This window comes from Odocoileus virginianus, unplaced genomic scaffold (genome assembly GCF_023699985.2).
Source record: "Odocoileus virginianus isolate 20LAN1187 ecotype Illinois unplaced genomic scaffold, Ovbor_1.2 Unplaced_Scaffold_1, whole genome shotgun sequence".
Classification (NCBI taxonomy): domain Eukaryota; kingdom Metazoa; phylum Chordata; class Mammalia; order Artiodactyla; family Cervidae; genus Odocoileus; species Odocoileus virginianus.
In genome coordinates this window covers 3,562,750-3,585,883 of record NW_027224263.1, presented here as the reverse complement: position 1 = coordinate 3,585,883, position 23,134 = coordinate 3,562,750, and the positions used below count along the sequence as shown (strand labels likewise).

The 23,134-nt window shown below is 46.2% G+C and overlaps 1 protein-coding gene and 1 long non-coding RNA gene across 2 annotated transcripts in view; one reads left to right on the top strand and one right to left on the bottom strand.

Moving 5' to 3' along the window:
* LOC110143812 (uncharacterized) overlaps window positions 1-23,134 on the top strand; it is a 44,381-nt gene that overhangs the window by 7,433 nt on the left and 13,814 nt on the right. Inside the window, exon 2 of the long non-coding RNA XR_002315694.2 lies at window positions 9,826-9,877. This is a non-coding gene — a long non-coding RNA (uncharacterized lncRNA). The remainder of the gene's footprint in view (window positions 1-9,825; window positions 9,878-23,134) is intronic.
* Window positions 1-23,134, bottom strand: part of RTL9 (retrotransposon Gag like 9) — a 48,537-nt gene that overhangs the window by 23,970 nt on the left and 1,433 nt on the right. The gene's annotated exons all lie outside the window — the stretch shown is intronic.

Genomic DNA, 23,134 nt, shown 5'->3' with positions numbered 1-23,134 from the left:
TCAGAGGTCCTAGATTTCATCAGTTGCTGAGGCAGGTCTTAGAGTCATGATTTCCAGATTCTCGGGAGCACACAGAGAGCAGCAGCCAGCGCCACCCGGTATCAGCCCTCTTGGCAGCGCCCTGCCGGGAACCAGCCACCTGCATCCCAGACACAGCTTTGCCACCAACTGGCCAGGTGACCCTGCGCCAATCTCCCTGCTTGCCTGGGTCTCGGGGTCCTCACCTGTAAAATGCTGCCCCTCTGGCTGTCTGAGGAGGCACAGCCTGACAGCTGTGAAAGCTCTTTGCCAGAAGTTAAGGTGTTGTTAATTTCAAGTGCTGGGCTTCAGTCAGTAGGAAACAGTCAGGAAGCGGGGGTGGAGGGAGAGAGCAGGGGCTCGTGTATCCAGGACATATGGGGGCCTATATTTGTTGTCCTTCTGCTTAGCAGCATTAGTGATTCAAGCTGGTGCTGCCTGTGGAACACTCTGTCCTTTGGGACCTTCGGGGGACAGGAGAGGTTGCAGAGCTGCGAGGCTGAAGCCAGCGCACAAGACGGTGAAAAACAGTGATAGCAATGAGGAGCCACGCACGCAGGTTCATCCGCATGCATTCACACTCCCGACGCCCCCAGCGCTGCCGCGCAACAGCAGCTGGAGCTAATTACAGACAGACAGACAGCTCCTTCTCCATCCGGCTCTTTTTTTCCAAACTGTCATCCCTCCCCGCACCGCCCCCACCAACCCGCCCCTGGGGATTGCCTGAGCTCTCAGTAGGGGTGCTGCTGGCGCCACAGTTAAGTGCCTAGAAAGAACGCGGAAGGGGTACAGGGCGGTAGGAAGCAGCCATGTGGCTCCTCCTCTTGTGCGGATGGGTAGACAGGAGGAGGTGCGGGGGTGGGGGAGCAGCTTTGTGTTAACAGAACTGCTCTCCTAGCAGGAGAGAGCCCAGCAACTACGCCCCTCCCTTCTCCTTCATCTGAATCCACCCAGGGATCCCCTCTTAACCCTTCTCCCTCTTGAATCCCCAACTTCCTCTTCAAACTTGGTATCTGGCACAAAGCTCAGTAAACGTTGAGTGAATGGATGGATGGATGAATACACGAAGGCTCTTCAAACCTATGACTCGCACGTCCTGTTCCCACCTCACAGACCATAATACCTCCGCAAGCCCTTTTCACCGCTTTTCTTTCTATGTACTCCCTTTGGGCAATTTCAGCTCTCACCTGCATGCTCCTAACTTCCATATCTCTTTCCAGCCAAGACCCTGTCAGCTGCCTGAATGTTGCTCGTGCTCCTCAGATCCAACGGGCTCCATATTACATTCTTTGGCAATGACGTCCCCAAGGGTTTTCTAGCAGTGAGTCCTGGTCTGTCCAGGAAGTAGGAGAGGGAACGGCTTGCTGTGTGTCCACTAGCAGGATAGAGGCAATGAATATATCAGCACAATCATGGGGCAAACTCCTATTCCCAGAGCCTCTCTTCACCCTCTTAATCATCACCCCCCCCCCACACACACCCATAAGGAAAGTCAAGCTGGGAACCTGGGTGGCTAACTGCCTCAATCTGAGTTGTTTCAGCAAGGGGAAGTCCTGGGAAGGGAACCAGTATGTAACTCCAACACTTTCTGTCCAGACCTCACTCTCGTTGCCTTGCAACCTGGTACCACCCACCCCATGCCTGCCATTCCTCACACAGTACACACACACACACACACACACACACACACACCCCTCCCCTCACTCCCCAACTCCATTCCTCTTCATTCTGGAATCCTGTCCCTAGGCTCACTGCAAATCCCCAGGTAAATATTGAACCAAGATTGGTAGAGACTGGGGATTTCATTCCATCAGACCAGTGCTGGAGGGAAGACCCAGAATGTTTACTGAGAGTCCACATTCAAATTCTTTCCTAGCCTTGGCAAGGACAAGAGAAAATAAAGCCCCCCTTTCCTTCAGGCCCTCCTAGATTTGGATAGCGGCCAAAGGGATGGGTTACAAATACAGTGGCCTTTGGTTCCTGACAGCCTCAGGGCCTATGATGGCAGAATCCAAGTTTCTTCCTTCTTTCTCAAAGGGTCCTAAGTGGCATGCACTGAGACAAATGTAAGGTGTGACTGTACCGGACTGTGTTATGATCACATCTAGGCATTTTCAAATTTTAAAGTAAAGTGAAATCTTCATTGCCAGTTTGTCTGACATGTAACATGTTATATACTTTATTTAAAGGATTCATGTGTTTACTCTTAAATGAATTTTAAACTCATTTGTTCATTCAGCAAATATCTTTGAAACATTTCAATGAGTTGTAAACCATGGTTCCTGCCTTCAAACTGCTCCTATTCTAGCTGGGGCAGGGAAGCCTACATACAAGGGTTAACTGATGATACAAGATTATGCCATGTTTCCCTCCATGCCTGGTGTGGCCTGGATGACTCTGAGGTCCCTCCAACAGTATGGAAATTTTCTACTCTTACTGCTACTATCATGACTATTCCTCCCTCCTTCAGTATAAGATGGTGGTTAAATGTATCTCCGGGGTGGGGGGGGGGGGGAATGTATCTCTGGGTTCATATCTGAGTTCCACCATTCACTAGCTGTGTGACCTTGGCCAAGTTACTCAGCCTGTCTGAGCCTCCTCTGTAAAATGAAGACAACAATAGTACCTACCTCACAGAGTTATAGTGAGAATCAAATTAATTAATACACATGGTGCACTAAGAATGATACCTAGCACATAATAAGTACTCAATAAATGTTAGTAATTATTTTCCTAATGCACCTACTGTCCTTTGTTAGCACCAGAGGTTATAGTTCTTATTGGGCTTCCGAAACACTCATAGAGGTCTTATTCATTCATCCATTCAATCAACAAATCCACATTGAACATCTACAGGGTAAGCTTGGATCATATAGACAAATAAGGCACGGCTCTTGTGTTTGGGAATAAATAGTTCACTCAAAGTATTGCTGGGTTAACAATGCCCTGAAGCACCTGGAAGAAGCAAACACAGATTCTTACCGGAGGAACACACCTTCCATCTGATTCCGGATTCCCATCAATAGAGTCTGGCTGAACATGAACTCATAATCCAAAATTACTACAAAGCACACCATGAAGCCAGTAAAAACAGAAACAGAATCAGATCCTCAAGATTCAGATATTGCAATTATGTGATATAAAATATGTATTTTTAAAAATTTTAGGTGCATTAAAAAACAAAAGAGGATTTTGAAAACATTAGCAGAGGACAAGATACCAGCAGAAAATAATTAAAGTATCATCTTTTGTAGAGGGCAAAGCTAGGGCTTTGAAGGAAGTGACTCTTTCAATATTACACAGCTAATCACGAGGGACTCAAGTCAGGTTCTCAGTGTCTAATGTTTTTTGGCACACTTGGTTACTGGAGCTGGGCCATATTTTCCCTGAGTCAGTCAATTGACTGAGATGAGTACAAAGCACTGTGTTAGATCTATAGAAACTGCCAAGATGAACACAAGAGTATCTATGCCCTCAAGTAGCTTAAAAGTCAGTACAGAGACATGACTACATACCGAAAAATAATCACGGCTCTCAGGTTGTGTGGTAGAAACTACTGTGGTCTGAAATGGTAGGAGGTCCCCAAAGGACAGGGAAGAGGCAGATCTGTGGGGAAGAGGAGCTTTGGAGTGGTGACAGCAGTAGAGGAGATGGGAACAGCCTGACCAACATTACGGAGAAAATGAGCCCACACAGCAGTTGAGGGAACAGTGAGTTCATCTGGCTAGCACACTGGTCACATGCAGGGGCAGGCCTGTGCCCATGCACAGGACCTGGCACTCACAGGGCCCCGCCATGCTTGGTCGAATGTGCTGCTGTTGCTGTCTTGAACATCTGAGTAAATTTTTTACAATGGGACTCTACATTTTCATTTTGCCCCAGACCCCACCCACAAATGATATAGCCAGTCCTATATATAGGGCAATGAGGAGAGGTATGGCAGGAAAGACAGGGGCACTGTTGGAAAGGACCTTGAATGCCATTCCGATATCTGCTCTGCAGACAATGAGGAATCACTGTAAGTGTTTGAGTCCAAGAGGGATGTGGTGACTGTGGTTTTAGAAAGCCATGTGGGGAATTGGGTGGGTGGGTGGGGGGGGAGGCAGGTAACAGATGGACTGGAGAAAGCAGAGATGAGGATTAGTCAGGGGACTATTGCAATAAAGCAACCATGGTCCAGACAGGAATAGTGACAGCAGACATGGAGAAGGAAACGGTCTTCACTTTACTCAGTTATCCATTCTCCAGATGTTTACTGAGCACATGAGATGTGCTAGGCACGGTGCTAGGGGCTGAGATTTGGGGATGCACATGGCCCCACCCCCGACCTCAAGCTGCTCGCAGCAAGGAGACAGATAAGTAAACAGACCATGACTACCCCATGTGCTAAGGGCCAGGATCAGATTAAGGTGAGAGTGTTGTGGGAACCCAGAGAAAGAGTCCCTAACCCAGACAGGGGATTCAGAGATTTCTACCAAGGTGTAATATCTGAGCTGTATGTTGAAGGTGGAGTAGAAATTCACCCCATGGACAAGGCACAGGCAAGCAACCCAGGAAGAGGGCATAGAATGTATAAAATCATGCCACATCTACTATGTGCCAGGCACTGTCCTTGAGAGTCCCTATTCTTAGGCTGCTAGGGGAAGCAGACAACTAAGCAGAGAATAAAGAGATGATGGGGAAAGTGCTGTGATGGGGATGCTGCGGGAATTCAGGGGAGAGGCATCTCACCCAGACGGGGAGGCAGGGGATCAGGGAAGGCTCTTCTGTAGAGGTGTCTTCTGATCTCTGTGTTGTAGACAAGAAGGCATCAGGAGGGAGAGGGAGGGGCGGGAAGGGGGGAGATGTGTGCAGATGCTCAGAGGTAAGAGACTGTGGCCTCAGAGAACTGTAAATGATCCCCTATGATTCTAGAAGGAGGATAGGAGGAGCGTGGGAAGACAGGACCAAAGAGCTGGAACTTCATCTTGAAGAACAGTAGTCATCAGCTTTGACTGCAAACTGAAATCACCTGGGGAACTCTTAAAAAACACGGATGAATAGCTCCCACTCCCAGGGACTCAGATTTAATAAGCCCAAGGGGGAGGCGTTGGAATGTTTAAAAGCGCCCCAGGTTTATACTGATGTGCAAGTAGAATTGTGAACCAGGGCTTTAGGGCGGGAGGTATAAATCTGAACACTCATCAGCATCACCAGGAGGGCTTGTCGGACCCAAATGGGGGGGTGGTGTACCCCGAGTTTCTCATTCAGTAGGTCTCTAAGAAGTACCTACTCTAACACGTTTTCAGAGATGCTGTGGCTGCTGGCCCCATGACCACACTTTGAGAGCTTCTGGTCTCAGGTATTGTAAATTGAGTTACACTTCAGTGGAGGAAAGAAAAGAAAGTGTTAGTCACCCAATCATGTCCAACTCTTTGTGACCCCATGGACTGTAGCGTGCCAGGCTCCTCTGTCCATGGAATTCTCCAGGCAAGAATACTGGAGTGGGTTGCCATTCCCTTCTCCAGAGGATCTTCCCTACCCAGGGATTGAACCCTGGTCTCCCACATTGCAGGCAGATTCTTTACTACCTGAATGGAGGAGGAGGTGGGAAATGGTCTAACTTGCCTCTTGGAAAGATAGCTCAGGCCACTTTGAGGAGAATTGTAGCTGAGGGGAAAATGAGAGGTGAGGAAACAGGAAGCTACTGAAGGAATCAAGGCAAGAGAAGACTGTGAGGAAGTCATGAACTAAAGCACTGGCAGGAGAAATGGAGAAAATGGGTCATATTTGAGGAATGCTTAGGAAGTAAGCTTGGCAGGGCTTATTGACTGGCTGAACAGAGAGGTGAAAAATAAAGATGTGGGAAAAACAACTCTAGGCTTTTTGCCTTGGGCAACTGGTGAGTCTGATTGCACTGGGCATGTTGGTTACTGCAATCAAAAGTTAGAGGTATTACCAGACTTGGGATGGGGGGTTGGGGAGTGGGGCATTTCTGTCCTCAAATCTCATAGTAATCGTTTCAGAGAATTTAACAGGCATTTCTCACTGTCCACTTAACCCATGCTTTCAACATCATGAGTCGTTACCTCGACCCTAATCAACTTGGGATTCTCTTCAAAATGCCTGGAAAAGAAGAAAGATAGTGATCACCCTGACATGACTGACTAGCTGCCCAAGCCCCAGGTACAGGGCGTGCGCCTCTGCTATAACCCCAGGTGTGTTTCATCCATCTGTTATTTTAATATTTATAGGGTTGCTGCCTAGAGGGGTTTTGAAATGTTCACAGTGGCCACATTTCACATACAGGTAAAGAATTCATAACCTGCTCTTATATAACCAGGAAAGCAAATATAGCTTAAAGGGCAGCCTGCAAAAACATTCATTCTGCGTGGATTTGAAATGTGTAAAAATAAGCAATTTTCCAGTGCATCATCGGTCGTGACTACTTATAACTCCCTTCCGTGGGCAAGTAGAGTGCCAGCAATCAGCAGGGCCAAGAGATGATGGATGGGATAATTGTCCATTAGAGTACAGATAATTTTTGTACCATGGTAGGGTTCGACAGCATATAGACATGATAGATGGAAGAAGAGTTAGTTAATGTGATCGGAGTTGTAGCTCCATTTTTGATAGTAACCATTCTCTGGCTGAATCGATGATTAATCAAAGACACTTTCTCATTTGAAACTCTTCGCTACCCGGTGCACAACCCCTGCTTTGGGTTAAATTTAATAGCATCATTAAAAACTGCTGTTCAAGAAACTTGAATTACTTTTCCCCAGAAGAAATCATGCCACATTAGAGAGCTCTTTTGTGAGCTCATGCACAGGGGCCATGGAGTGGGTGTGCCTGTGTTTAAATGTTTAACATTGGAATCCTCAATGCCCAGCCTAGGGGCTGACACAGGGCACTCAATAAATGTTTGTTAAAGTAAAGTGAAATGAATTAATACATTTGTCCATTCATTCATCTGTTTATTCCTTTAACAGACATTTATTAAATACAGGAATTAAGAGCTCTAGCCCCCAAACCAGATGCTCCAGGCTTCAAATTCTAGCTCCCACTTGCTATGAACTTGAGCAAGTTACTTAGCCTCTATGAGCTTGATACCTCCTATAGAAAAGGAGGGAAACCATAACACTTGTTTTCATAGGGCTACTCAAGGGTTAAATGAGTTAGTGTCTGGAAGTGTTCAGCAAGGGCCTGGCCCATAGTAAATGTTCACTAAAGGGCAACTGTTATATCATTATCCTTGTTGTTATATATACTATGGCAGGACCTTTCTCAAGTAACTAGGTCCATAGAAGAGGCCCAGAATCTCTTAAGAAATGACAGGGCTCTTGGCCAAAGCTGCCTTTCATTAAAGTTGTTATTTATGGTTTCCAGCCCAGAGCCCAACTGCCCTAGGCCTGACAGTCCTGGCCTGGTGCCCTCCTGTGGTGGCTCTGGCTACCCCTAGGTGGGGTGTGCTCTCTAGAGAAACCTGAGAAATTACACAGCAGGAAGGTGAAAGAGGAAGGTAAGGGCTGGCAGGGATCCAATTAAACATCAATGTGCAACCGCCGCTGCGCCCCCAACATTGTTAACTCCCTTGGGTGTCTTTCTGTGCTTTTGTATAGCTCTTCCTGGCAACATTTCTACCTACTAATTGCTATTTCGAATGTTTATCCTCTTGGCTCCACTGAACAAGACTCTCCTTGATTTTAATTTTCATTTAAAGGCAACAGAGTAGAGCACACTTGCCTTGGAGTTCAGTCAGGAGGTAAGGGAGGCGATGCAAGTAAGTGGCCTGGGATGATTCTAGAGATAGACACAATCAGCCACTGAAGAGCTATGTGACCTAAAGCATATTGCCTACAGTCTCTGAGCCTGAGCTCCAGAGAAGGGAACGTGAGAATAATGGTCTTCAAGACTACATGGAGACCACTTAGGACGGTGCCTGGTGCACAGTAAAGTACCTAATCTACGACTATTACTTTGGGGCCCTGGCTGGGGAAACAGAAGCCCAGAGAGGTTAAAGGCACAGGTAGCTAGCTAGTTTGAGTCTTCCTGTTCCTTATTCTTACTATTAAACTAGTCCAGTCCCTTTCAAGCCCTTTACAGTTCCCATTTACACATAGTCTAGCATATGAATTACAGATCATGTTTGTTTTCTACCACAGGTAAATTTAATGCATTTAAATGAATGCTTCCCATATCTGTCTACCTAGAAGGTCTTACAAGCAACTCAAGGGCAGGAGCTATATATCATTCATCTGACATGCTCACTAACCACTGGGTGAATGTTGGTAGTTGAGCCAGCAGTCAGTAACCTACCTGAGGAGTGTATGTCTTCCATCTTCTGGGTGTTATTCCAAGCAGTGCAAAAAGGTGGAATGGCGGGGACTTCCCTGGCGGTCCAGTGGTTAAGAATCCACCTTCCAATGCAGGGGATGCAGGTTCAATCTTTGGCTGGGTAACTAAAAACCCACATGCAGCGGGGCAGCTAAGTCCGCACACTGCAACTACTGAGCCTATGTGCCACAACTAGAGAGCCCAAGCACTGCAACGCAGATCCTGTATGCCACACAAAGACCTGATGCCAAATAAATATATTTTAAAAAAATAAGTGGGATGGGTGTACTGGACTCATATGAGCCTAGGCTTGAACTCTACAACTGGCAGCTAGGTATAAAGCACATGCCTGTGCTGGGAAAATGATAATAGCACCAGTAACCATAGCAGCAGTGGCAGTAGTAATAGCAGTAGTAATTGTAACGATTAGCGAAATATAGAGTAGGGCATTTTCATCAAGGATTCATTTTGTTCTCAAGGGCTGTGAGAGGCCTGAAATATGCTATGTGGAGGCAGTATAGTGCCGTTGCATCAGATAAGCCTGGGTTTGAATCCTACCTCCCCACATATAGATTGTGTGATCTTGCATTATGTTCCGAGCCTGTCTCTTTGTTTGTCAAATTAAGATAATGACAGTACTTCCCTTACTGCTTTGTGGTGAGAATGAAATAAGATATGGAATATAAAGCATATCATAGTACAGTACCTCACACATAATGACTCAAAAAATCTGTTTGAATTAGTGAATATGAATTTTCAATAAAATGGCATGAAAGAAACTCCAGACACGTTTTAGCATCTACAAGGGATCTGAAGGAGGAAGAGAGAATTCCCAGTAAGAGCTGGTTACACACTTAACCACCTGCCTCTTCTGATGTAATACCTCATGCTGGAAACAATGGGAATTTAACGTTATCAGAATAAACCATTCCCAGTGAATGCAGAGAAAGAAGCCTGTTTCACAGCACAACCTTGCAGTTGCAGGAACTGAGAGGGTCTCTGAGAATGTGATAAAGTGTTGAAAAGTAAAAATTTGACACCTACACACAGAACAGTTGGTCACGTCACCCCTCCCAAATGCATAGAAGCACATACACCAATAACCATTGAAGCCAAAGCAGGGAAAAAAAGCCTAAGCAGTTGAAACCCAATCATGGCAGAGAACTCACTGGATAGACCTTTTACTCTTGGCCCTGAGGTGACCTGCCAGACTGGAAAACCTCTTGGGCTGAGTGACTGACTCTGGCAGGGGAGTCTGCTGTATGATGTCACCATCATGTCCTCTTTATGAGTTGAGAAGAGACCGGACATGTCAGGGGGGGGAGGGCTGGCAGAGATCAGCTCCCAGCCTAGGATGCAAAAACTACCTATTCTCCACTTTCTGTGGTTCCCACACCGCCCCCGGCCCCCCCCCCCCCCCCCCCGTTCTTGTTTGGGCTTGCACCAAGAATGGCATTTGGGATTCCTGCATTCTCTCTCTCTTTTTTTTAGTGTTTGGATTGGCTGTTGGCCAAGGCAACTGAGGAGCATTTCCAAAAAGCAGGTGAGCCTGGGGAAGATCTCATTATCTTCTCCAATATTTTAACTCCCTGACAATGAAAGTAATCAGGGACCCCTTTGTAAAGAGCATAAGTACTCCCAGCGCTTCCAAATTAAAATTCCTACAAGACGCCTAACAAGGCGATCATTTTCAAGGGAAAAGTACCCAGGTGTGGGTAGCTGGTTTAAGAAATTTGAGAAGTGACACACAGGTTACGTTTCTGATGGTGAAAACCACTCTATGCTAGCAACCGTTTGGGTGGTATTGCAGCCATGGGTGTGAAACATCTGGTTGTAACCAGAATGTGGGTGACTGGCTCACAACTGGAGGAGGCAACTAAATATGGCTTGGCCTCCTGGTCTTGTGTCTGGCCCCAACATGCAAATTCCTGTCTGGAAGCTGATTCTTCCCTGCCAGAATTCAACAGGTTAATGACAGCAGCTGGCAGAGGTCTGCCCGTGGTTGCACTGAGTGCCGCATGGGGACAGGTTAAGGACAACAGAAAGCTGCCAGAAAAGGGGGTTTGGATTGTCTGAGGAGTGGAGGACCTGGCTTGCCAGTCAGGGGAGGGAACAGGCCGTGGTCCAGGGCCAATATAAGAGGTACAGCAAACAGAACCAGAAGAAGCCAGGACAGGGAAAAGGAGATGGCAAGGACTATTGCTTGAGCACTTACTCTCTCCCCATCAGGCACCGTGCCAGCTCTGGGTAACTTCTCTCATTTGATCGCAGCAAGAGCCCCATTTTACAGAAAGGGAAACTGCAGTGTAAGATCAAAAGCAGGAACAGTACAAATACCAAAGCGCCCAGAGGCACTTGGAATCAGCTGCCAAGAAAAATTTAGGAACCTGAGTTCTTTATAATCATGGCAAAGGGGATTAGGAGATTTGCATGTAAGCCACTATATCTCTTCAGCTGACTACCTTATTGGGCTGCCTGTACCTCTCACACCTCAAGGTGGCTGGGAAGGGCGGGCTTGGCAAGGACAGGGACCAGAAGAGGGATGGACAGGGGTCAATAACAGATTCCTTTGAAGAGTACGTTAATGGCCACACACCATAAAACTTCAGCTAGAACACTAGTGGGGAAAAAAGATCAGTGAGTTGCAACAGCAGAATTGGCACATGAATTTGGGCTCTATGTATACTTCTATAATCAGTGCTAGTCATTTCCTTGTTTGCAACTGAGATGCTCTGCCATCATTAATACCTGTTGATAAGTGCAAATAGACTTGAATGACACTCACAGAGACCCGCATTTAAGCACACTGACAACTGCAAGCAAAGCACAGGTCCTACTGAAAGGAACACACAATAGAAATCACCACAAAACTCTGATTCATAAATTGTCTAAATAGTCCTCCCCCACAGACAACGTTAGCCATCATTTGTTCTCCGGCCAAAACTGTCCTTGGGTCCAATCAGCAGTCAGTGAACAAATGACATTGTATTACAGCATCCCGCCACTAGAGTGTACACCTCCACACGCAGGAAAAGCAGGCATCTCTCACCTTCAGCCCTCTGTCCCTACAAGCCAAAAAGTCCAAGTGCCTGAAAAGAGTTAGATCCTGCTTAGTCTTTTGAAGGGCGAGAAAACCCCTGGAAGGTGACAGACATCAGGGCGATCCACTGACACTTGTTGGGCTGTGACACGAAGTCAGAGGGGTTGGATGAGAACCTCACACAATGACAACAGAGTTGCATTCCCAGCTGTGTGAAATGACCAGCATATCATGATTGCCTTTTCACGCAAATGTCAATGACATAATCCTAACAGACTCGCAGCTTTCTCAGTGGTGTAATAAAACAATGACCCAATTATTTTGGAGGGCTGAAGCAGCAGATGTGATGACTAGGTAGGCTGTGAAGGGCACTGTGTGTGATGGACCGGGCACAGTAGGACAGCAAACTGTGTGCTGAGGGTTTGAAATTTGCCTCCCAAGCCCAAACTTCTACCATTCATCTGATCAGGGAAAAAAAGAAAGCCATTCAGTATGAAAGTTCCCACTTGTTCTCATAACGGAGGCCAGTTGGGAAAATGTGGCGCAGCACTGATTGAAGCAAATTCTGTTTAAAAAACCAGCGGGTTTGTGGGTATTTGTTTATTTATAACTCTCCCCTCCTCCTCCCCCTCACTCTGCCTCCTTCTGCAAAGGATTTGAGATCAGATTGGAAAACTGAAAGTTTGTTTTAGTCCTAAACAGGTCCAGCTACTTTTTAGATGGACGACAAAATGAAACTCTTACAATCAAGCGCCTTGCTCTAGAAACGCTGTGCTGAGGTTGCTCAGTCAGCACCAGTACCCCCTGTATCCCACAGGGAGAGGGACCTCTCACATCAGAACACACCTTGTCGCCAGTGCTACATTTTAATGCAAGCCAGGGAAATAAACATGAGCCCATAAGCCTGTGCCTGAGAAAATAAAAGAACAGGGATTCACTCCCTCCCTTACTCATTTACTCAACAAATATTGATTGGTACCTGTTTTGGAACAGGTTCTATTCTAGACACAGGGGAAGCAAAAATGAAGAAGACAAAGTCCTTGAACTTGAGAAGCTCCCAGTCTAGTGGGAATGATAGTCGATCAGAGCTGTGGCAGGGTAGCTTGGGGGCATGCATGATTCAGTTCCCAGCCTCAGATCACCTTGGGTTCAACTTTTGGTTCTGTCTCTCGCTAGATACATGACCTTGGGCACTTTGCTTAATATCTCAGGGCCTCAACTCCCTCATCTGTAAAATGGAGTGGCTAATAACAGAATTGACATCATTGGGTTATTATGAGGATTAAATGAGATAATCTCTGTAGAACACTTAGAAAAGCTCCTGGTGCACAGTAAGCCCCCAGTAAAAAGTTAGTTTCCTATGCTTTCTATTCCTTTTGTTTAACTTTCGTAAGACTGTGTCTAGTGATGAGACTCCAAGGACTGGTTTCTAAAACAAAACTGCTTTCAACAAACTCCTCCCTTTAGCCTGTTTTTTTTTCATTTGGAATGACACAGTTCTGTCATGATTTTTTTCCTCAGCAACCATATGTCTGGCAAAAACCTCAGGGAGAAAATATTTCCCAGATGGTTTTGTTTATGTCAGCCTACTATGTGCCAAGCACCCACCTAAATGAGAAGCACATATTGCCAAGTGATAAAGACAAGGTCCCTGTCCTCCTGGAGTTTACATTCCAATAGGAAAGACAGATTCTAAATAGATACATAGAAACAGAATTACACAGAGAGGTAAGTGGGATTAAGGAGCTATAGCCAATAAGAGGAATATTAGGAGGGGATTAACTGGAGGTGGTTGGAGAAGGCACATCTCAGGAGGTGACACTTGAGCCAAGATTGAAAGGTTAAGAAGAAGCCTCCCATGTCAAAAGCAAGAGCAAGGCAGTCCAGGCAGAAGGAATAGCATGCACAAAGGCCCTGGGGCAGGAAAAGGCCTTGGAAATGTTCCAGAACTCAGAAGAACAGCATGGCTGAGACATGCAGCCCCAGTAGGGAAGTAAAGCAGGCAGAATTAGTCAATGCATTCTGAATGAGGGCATGGAAAGCCCAGAGAGATTAACGGACTTACCCACAATGCCTTGCACACAGTAGGCGCTCCATATGCTGTAGAATTGTCAGTCTGCAGGGCGGGGCTGAGGCCCACTGCCTTCCAAAATCGGACTGAGATTTCCCACCACAACTAGGAATCAGCTACCCAGCAAGACTGAAACATATAGTCTTTTTCGTTGGTGAGTCATAGGCAACACGCATTAGAGTGTAGGGTCGAGTGGCCCCAGCTGCCGCCTGAGTGTAAGGGGCGGGGGTGGGCTCAGGCCGTGGCTGAAGCTTTTTAGCATGTTTATGATGAGCTGAAAGCACTCACTGCTTAATTTAAAATACCGCTCACACATACACACACAATTCAGCAGCTGGGGGAGCTGCCAGGAATTGAGGCTAAGTGTAGAAAATTGGAGGATCAGAAATATCGGGTACCCGGCCTTGTTTCCCAGCCCCCACGGGTTGTGTCTGACCCAGTACAGTCCCATCTTCCCTAATAAACTCCTGGAGGTCAAGACAGAGATGGGGGCAGCCGTGGTCCGAGGAAGGGAGGCCTACACAGAGCCCTCTATGCCAGCAACACTAGTAGCTCTACCTGGTCTTAAGTTTGCCAGCCTTCCTCTCCACCAGCCTATTAAGATACCTCTCAAAGCCCAAACACTTTCCTCATGAAGCCTCCCTTTGAGGCCACCCCCCGCCTCCACCCCGTCCTCAACTCCCCCCAACCTTCACGTTCTTGGAAATTTGACAGTTGGGAAGACTCATTTGGCCCTGATCACAAATTGCCTGGGCTGACTGCTGCTTTTTCTGGTGTGCATATCTTGACTTTCCAACCACACAGGGTCCCTCGGCACACACTGGAGGAACTACGTTGCTTTCTTCAGTCTTCTTCCCCCCTCTCAGCCCAGGAGTATACACAGTGAGAGTCTCCTGTGCCTTTGCTAATTGGTTACATGATAGTATCATTTGAAAAGCCTTTTGGGTGGAGGAGCTGCTCTTAACTGAAAAACAAGAACTTCAACTTGACAAAATTTGAACACCCTCAAGGGTATTCAGTTTCCTTCCCATTGCTCCCCTATACCCAGGGTACACTGCCCACAAACTGGATGAACCTGCAGCCTTCATGATCAAAATGCCCCACAGTTGATCTCTTTGTTCATAATATCCCTTCTGACCATGAGGTGCTCTCTCGCAACCCTACCTTTCAAAATCCCAACTCACCCTTCAGGGTCAAATCTCTGCCTCATCCCTGAACCCCCGTGACAGCCCGTGTCTACCTCTTTCAGGCTATACGTTGGCAGACTGGAATAACCTAGGTTCAAAGCCCAACTCCATCACTTAACCTGTTTTCTCTTATGGAAAAGGGGTTAACAACCCACCTCAATGGGATATTGGAAGGTGCCAGTAAAATAACATCTGCAGCCCAGTCAGTACAAGATTTGGTCAAGGGAGCTCAGTGAGAGCTACTCGTTGTCATCATCTTCATCATCTCTGGGAAGCAGGGTGAAATCATGGTTAAGAGTGTGTGAGCTTGGGAACCAGATTCATCTAAGTTCCAGGCCTGGTTCCATCACTTTCTAACTGTGTGACCTTCAGCCAGTCACTTCCTTTCTGAGGCCCAGTTTCCTTATGTGTGCAACAAAGTAAGCACAGTTTCTCTGCCCATCACAGAACCTGTTGGGGAGGTTCAAAGATGTGCTCTATGCAGGTAAACCCCTCAGTACAGGACCCATCGCATAAACATGGCTCATTCAGGTCTATGCTCTGCTACAACCTAGAAAACTCCTTTAAGGGCACAGATAATATTTGACTTATCTTTGCATCTCTCTCTCTGCCTAGCCTAGCCCAGAACCTCTGCAGCTGGCAGCCCCACAATAAATCATTGTTGAATTGAATTGAAAACCCAAACCAGATGTGCCTCCTCCCCTGTCAAATGAAGCTTTCAAGCTGGTGGGTTGGGCCTGCTGCCCCTTCGACTCCCCCTCCCTCCAAGCCGAGCTGCCGCCATTGTCTCACAGGGCTCTGGGGACTGAATCAGAGTGGCTGGGCGGGAAGTGGGACAAGCCTGGCAGAACAAGCCAGGTAGGGAAGAGCCCGCTGTCTGCTCTCTGAGCAAACTGCCTTGGAAAGATGCTCTCCTGAAGTCTCTGCTGAATGAGAAGAGATGGCTTGGACTCCTGAGGGGACACCTCAAAAGTCCCTCACCCATCCAGGGTCTAACGGTTGAGGAAACCCCCTTCTTCCCCCGAGACACTGAAAAATGGATGGAAGTGAAGGTGTCAGGAAGAAGTTCCCTTCCCCTTTAGCAGAGATGGTGAAACTGAAGTTCAAAGAGGTTAGTTTCTGAAATCACAAGGGCTTCACGCAGAGTTTAACTGGCCTCACAGAAAAACTCTAACCATTTCACTACCTTGCCGCTAAGTGAGTCTTGCTCCAAAAGGACAGAGGTATGTAATTATCCCTCCCACCTCAAGATCCCTGGGAAGAAACACAGCTTTACTGAGGAAAAATACTGCAAAAAAAGAATAAATACAAATCTGTTTTCAAACTACAAAAAGAGGCCCATGTCTTCAGTGTTTCTGAGCCAGAGCTTTGTAGACAGGGCCCAGGGAATAGCACGCTGCCCAGCACAGGGCCAAAGTGAAACCAGAACATGGCCGCCCACACTGTATCTCTGATCCCAGGCAAGTGATTTAACCTCCCGGTGTTTCTGTTTTCTCATCTGTCTCAAGGTGCCAGTAATAGTACCTCCTCACAGAGCTGTCAACAAAAATCAAACGAGCTAATCTTTGTAAGTTGTGTTAGTTGCTCAGTAATGTCCAATTATTTGCGACCCTATGGACTATAGCCCACCAGGGTCCTCTGTCCATGAGATTCTCCAGGCAGGAATACTGGAGTGGGTTGCTATTCCTTCTCCAGGGGATCTTTCTTGACCCAGGGATCAAACCCTGCATCTCTCTGCATTGCAGGCAGATTCTTTACCATCTGAGCCACCAGGGAAGCCCAATCTTTGTAAAGCATTTGCCATGTGCCCTGTATATGGAAACACCATACAACTTTTGTTAAATAAAAATGAATGGGTACCTCTGTCCCTCTGTAGCAAGATCAGCCCAGAGGGAGGATGTTCAAGTGTTAGAGCCTACCTGTGGAACTAGCTGAACCCAGCTTCCAAGCCCAGTCTCATGACTGACTCTTCGTTGAACCTCGGTTTCACCACCTCTAACGTGGGGATACTAATAGTCCCCACCCCAAAGGGTGTTTCTACTTTTAAATGAGATAGCACCAAAGTCCTGAACACCCGACATGACCCAGCAGAGTGGGTTAGCACTCAACAAAGGTAAAGTGCCTATCATCTGAATCTTGGAGAGTGCTACTTCCCAATTATTATTATTTTTTTTTTTTTGCCTCTTCTGGGTTAGCACACAATATGTAGTTTTGGAAATCCTGCCACAGTAAAGGAACAATTTCATCATTTTGCCAATGAAACTCCTAAACATTTTCTTTCAAGAGCCAGAAAAGAGAAACATTTTTGGTCATTTCCAAACCACGAACATGGGCAATTCATTTCCCCACTCAGTAAACCTGACCCCCCCTCACCCAAAGTTACAGAAGTCACCTCGCAGGACAAAAAAATAATTGAAGGAATGAGTATTTTACTGCAAACAAAAGCCATCTTTGTTTGCTGCCCAGCTTTGGGAGGAAAAATACCTTAACCCAGGAGTTTGGAAAATTCTTGAAAGTTCTCATTTTATTCCAACAAATCCAACCAATTTGGCAAGACTCCTGGCCATGTGAACCGGAATCAGAATGAATCAAAACTCACCAAAAGCAGCACTAAAGAACATTTTGAAAACAGGAGGAAAAAAAAAAAAAAAGCATCCATCAACTCACCACTCTAACACAACTCTTAATTTTGGAAAGTTCTCTTCCAGTCTTTATCCACGTGCAGACATATTTTTACAGCACTGTAGTCATAGGAAAAAACTGCAGTAGCTTCAGCCAAGAACCAGATACCACACAGCTCATGTCACTAAACTTTCCAAGTGAGGGCATTTGCCTCCCTCATGCACTCCATTCATTCTGTCAGTCAGCCATTCGACAAACCTGGATTGAACCAGGCTCTGGTGCTACGCCCTGGGGAGCGCGAAGACGGAGATGACTAAATCGCAGTCCCCGCCCTCAAGCAGCTCCCAGTTTAGCGGGAGAAACAGACCAGTCAGCAGGAAATTAGAGTGCACCGTGATCAATGCATAAATGCTGTGAACTGCACAGAAGAGAAGCATTAAAGGTGGGCAGGAAGGGGAGGAGTGGGGATGGGGGAGACCAGGCAGAACATATGCAAAGACATGAAGTTAGGAGAAAACAAAGTGTCATCAGGTAGCCAAAAATAGTACAGAATGACTGGATCTTAGGCAGATGGCAGTGGACGCGAGAAAGGAAAGGGGTGGGGGGAGGCAACTCATTAAGAGTCAAGGTTTCAGTTTCATTGTGAAAACCATGGGGAAAGCTTCGGAAAGATTGAATTTAAGCGGGGTAGTAGCACAGTCGGATACACATCTGAGGAAGACTGTCCCAGCAACAGAATGGAGGCTAGATGGAAGGATATGAGCTAAGGAAGAACAGGGGGACAGGTTAGCAGGCTATCAGAGTCATCGATCAAGATAAGGAGGGTCTAAATGACTGAGATGGCTTCTCCACTTACACTCTGTGTCACCTCAGCAGGTGACTTAACCTCTCTGTGCCTTAGGCTCTATTGTAAAGCAAGGATAAAAATAGTATCTCCCTTGTGGAGCTGCTGGGAGGACTAGATGAGTTACTGCATGCAAAGCACCTGGCGCAGTGCCTGGTACCCAGAAGACACTCAAGACATGTTTCTTCCCCTTCCCCTCATTCCCTTGTCTTCCACCTCACCCTTTCTTAAAGGCTGGCACGGTATCGAGCATGAAAGTGGCCGAAACAGGATTCTAACCCAGATCAGTCTGACTCCAGAGGGCAGTGGAGAAAGTTTGAAAGTGCCGTTGTCAGGACAGTTACTTAGAAGGATTGTTTAGCCAAGTCGAGGGCCCAGCTGAGGTTGGAAACTATGAGTTTTGAGTGGGACTAATCAACAAAGTGATGGGATTTTCTCCAGCAGTGTTCCTCCATCTGGGTGTAAGCACAGAGGAGGAGGCTGTCAGTTAAATTTATCCAGGCTTGGGTTTTTGCCTAGTGGATGTGTCAGAAAGGCACAGGGCAAGGGAGTTCAGGATATAGGCAAGATCCTGAAGTATACATTCCAGGAGTTAGGCAAACAGAGCTGGCTTCAAATCTCATCTCTGTCCTGAACTAGCTGGGAGACTTTGGGAAAGTCACTCAACCTCTCTGAGCCCCAGTCACCTCATTAAAACAACAACAACAACAACAACAACAACAGTTCCTGTCTCATAAAGTTACTGCGAGAATTACATGAGGTTATTGAAATGATGTAAGATGCCTAGTATGTGCCTGCCACATACATATTAAATTATTATTTTTAACATCATCATCATTTTCAAGGATGGAGAGAGGAGGAAGGAAAGCCAGAAGGGCTAATGGGGTGGGGGAGTGAAGTGACTCAAGAACCTGGAGATCCTCTTGAGGCAAAGGATGAGCTTTGAGGTCGGTGGGCAGGAGGTGGATGGTGGGGGCTCTGAGATGGAGCAATTCTGACAGATGATGAAGGATGAAACATGGTATGGCTAGAATGGAGGTGTGTCCTGCACATGGATCATGGATGTCAACTCACCCAGGATGATGTCAGGACTTGGGGTGGAGAAGACAGTGAGCCAGATGTCGAACTCTTCCTTGAATGGGTGAGGGGGATGGGTGGCTAAAAAGAAGAGTCGATGAGGAGAGGAGAAAAGAGAAGAGGGTGCTGTAGCCAGATGGCTTCAGAAGGAGGAGTTCTTGGCTGAAGCGCGATCTGGACGCAAACAGGGGAAGCCAGAGCACAGACCCCACCTCCCAGCCCTAGGGTGTCTGTGGTATAGGAGTGTGAGAAGTGTCCACCAGAGGGCGCTGCAGGCAAAGCCGTGAGCCCCTCCGTGGAGACTCAGGTTTCAGCACTTGCAGGCGCAGAGGTAGAGAACAGTGTTCTGCGGAGCTTATTTAGAGTGAAGGGGGAATTGTTTCCCGTGGGGCGGGCTTTCCAGAGGGTATAGAGAAGAGTGGGAGAGGGCAGTGATAGTGAGATGGAGGAGTCAGGGGTGGCGGGGAACGGGAGCGCAGAGCAGAATGGGGACGGTGTGGGAGAGGACAGATGATGGGCAGGGAGACTCACACGTTTGGGCTGTAGCCAAGGAAGGGGGGATGTGAGGCTTGGTGGGATTAACTGTCCTCAGACTTCCAAATGAAGCTTTTTTCCCTTTACATCTTTTGTTTATTATAAAAGTAACACATGCTTGTTTCAGGCAATTCTAATCATTACTGAAGTGAAAATCCACCTCCCCCATTCCTTTCCCCAGAGGTAACCACTGTTAACAATCTGTCTATCCTTCCAGATTTTTTCCTATGAATAACAAATAATATCCTTAACGAAAATCAGATCCTATTATACTGATTTTCCTGCAACTTGCTTTTATCACAATATTATATTGGAGACATCAATCATATATAAATTATATCTATATAAAGATCTAGCTATGGATATCAATATATAAAGATCTCACTTGTCCTTATTTATGGCTAAATTGTCACTGTCATCATTACAGTAGTAGTAGGGATAATAACAGGTAGTAATTATTGAATGCTCTGTGCCAGGTACTAAATATTTCATACGCCATAGGGGTTATCTCATTTAATCTTCACAACTTTATGAAGGAGATAATGTTTTTATTATTAAAATTGCCATGCTATAGATGAGACCATTGAGGCACAGAGAAGTTTAGGAACTTGGGCAAGGTCACACAGCTCACAAGGGCTAGAGGAGAAAGTCAGACCTAGGTGACCTGACTACAGAGCCCAAATTCTTAATCATTAGCATAATGAAACTTAGTCTGCCACTATTTGGACATGCTATAAATTATTTATAAATTATAAATTATGACACCAGCCCTCCACTGACATCATTTAGGTTATTTCCAAATTTTCACTATTTACAAATAATGTTTAAATGAAGATCCTTATTTATGGAGTATTTCAAACAGCTAAACCCCTAAAAAAAACCCTTGCTGGGTCAAATAATATTTCAAGCTGCTCCCCAGGAATTGTGCTAATTTAGATGCACACCAAAAATGAATATGTGTGCCCATTTCACCATAGCCCCACAAATGCTGGATTTTAGCAACCTTTTAAATTTCTGCCAGTCTGAAAGGTGAGAAACATTTCAGCTCTCTCAACACTGTTGTAATTTGCATTATTATTACTTAATTATTACTGAGGTTGTGAACCTTTTTATATGGCATAAACCATTTGTGTTTCCTCTGTGGATTCCCTGTTCATTATTCTTTGACTATGTTTTTAGTGGGCTATTCATCATGTTCTCATTGATCTATAGAAGCTCCCTCCTTCAATCTTTCAATGAGTATTTATTGAGCACCTTCTGTGTGCCAGATACTAGAACCAGGAATATAGCAGTGAATAAGCAAAGCTTCCAGCTTTCATGAAGCAAACACATAGGTAGAGGAAACAGATAACAAGCAAATCATTAAATAATGTAATTGCAGGTCATGGTGAGTGATGTAAAGAAGAGCACACATCCTATAATGCAGCTCTTGAAACATTATGAATAATAAACCTCTGTCTGCCTTTTACTTTATCCTGGTTTGTCCTTTGTCTTTCAACTTTGCATGAGATATCTTTTGCCATAGCGAAGGTGTTCAATTTTTTTTCCAGGCAAATCTGTCATTCTTTTTCTTTATAGCTCCTAAGGATTTTTTGTTACTTTGCAAAGACTTCCCACCTCCATTTTTTTTAAATTTTCCTAGCTTTCTTCCGATCTTTCAATGGTTTATCTTTTGAAAATCGGCATCTTTGCTGATCTATTTAGAAATAAAGAGGGAGGCAGAAATTCAGCTTGATTTTTTTTCCAGTGGCAGGCCACTTGTCACAGTAAGTGGCATCATGGATTAAACGGTGTGTTCTCTTCCCAGGAGGGTCCAGCGAGGTCCACAGAAAGGAACAGCCTTGCTCAGGGTCACATAGCAAATTAGCAGTGCCAGAATCGAGCAGGACTGTACTGTGAGGTCCCAGGGGTGGCTGTCTCCCATGGCAGCAATGTGGGATGGAGCTCATCACATCTCCATCTATCACTGCACTGGATCCGCCCTCCCTGACCGAGGCCAGGATTCACTGTCTGCTGCCAAGGGCACTTTCCCTTTCTAGTAAGCCCCTGCCCACTGGCTCAGAGATAGGCATGCAACAGCGGTCCGAAGTGGCTCTGCAACTTATCAACAGGCAAACACCTGCTGATCTGTGCTAGCTACCTGACGTGAGGCAGTTTGCGCTGCAGAGGACTGGGGGCAGAGGACAGATAGATTTGCTTCCTTAAGAATCAAAATAGAAAGTGTCTATTCTAAATAAAGAAATCTGGCTTTGTTTCCATTGGGCGGCTGACAGAGCAGCTGCTGTCCTTGGAGCCTTCTGAGGGGGCTGCCTCAAATTGGGCCAAAGCTGGTGGTTTAGAGACTTCTGGGGTTTGTTCTGAGGCCTGGCTAGAACAGCCCTAGAATCTAAAAGGTCATCTTCCAAGGACAAGGCGCACACCTCCACAGCACTTGGCCTAACATTCCATTTCATGGGTTGTCTCCTATACAGGGTTTTCCTTCTCCATCCACATTTCCCAGGGCTGTGCACATGGTCTCACCCCGAGGAGGCAGGCGTGCAGGAAGGGGTCTCCAGGGAAACAGACATGTGAAGTGGGAGTTGTGTCATTCTGGCTACATGAGGCAACATATTTTGTTTAAATCATATTTTCCCTCAGTTCCCAGGAGATTTTCGGTAAAAGTGTTCGAACAAAATAGGTGGATAATTGTCACCATTATTTCGCTCGGCTTTCCGTGGATAGACACAGCCAAACACATTAGCACATTCTTATCGTCCTACTAACCTTGATGGGTATTTTGTTGCTTCTCTCCAAAATTTGGCAGTAAATTTACTGCTTGTGATAATGCAAAACAACCTGATGGCCTCGGATCTGTCCCCCACCTACAGGCAGGGTGGGTAGCCGGCCTCTGCAGTGAGATTTAAAGTGGTTCTTCCCATGCCAAGGACCACACCAACCCATCACACTGACTCCAGATATTCCCACCACCAGCACAGTGGGAAGAGACCTGAGTTTTAGCCCCAACTCTGCCATGACTTGCTGTGTGACGTGGGGTAAGTCACTGCCCCTCTCTGGTACTCGGGTACTTTCCAGCAAAATGAGAAGATCAGTCTGAGTGGATTCCCTCACCAAGCTCCTCATCAGAATCACCAGTGATACTTACTGATGTGCATATTTCAAGCCCTAACTCAGCATCCTGAATCAGATTATCTCAGTTTTAGGGGTCACTGTATCTGTATGTCAACAGAACCCTCAGTGATGCTGCTGTACAGGCAGGTTTCTGACCCAGTGAATCAGATGACCTCAAGGCCACTTCAACTTCTGACGTTAGCTGGTTTGATACCTCCCTCAGCATTTCTGTATTTTTTTTATCTCTAAGAGGGATGCTCCCCTTCGCTTCGCCTCCCCAACCCCATACAGAGTCAGGGACACTTGCTCATCAGGAG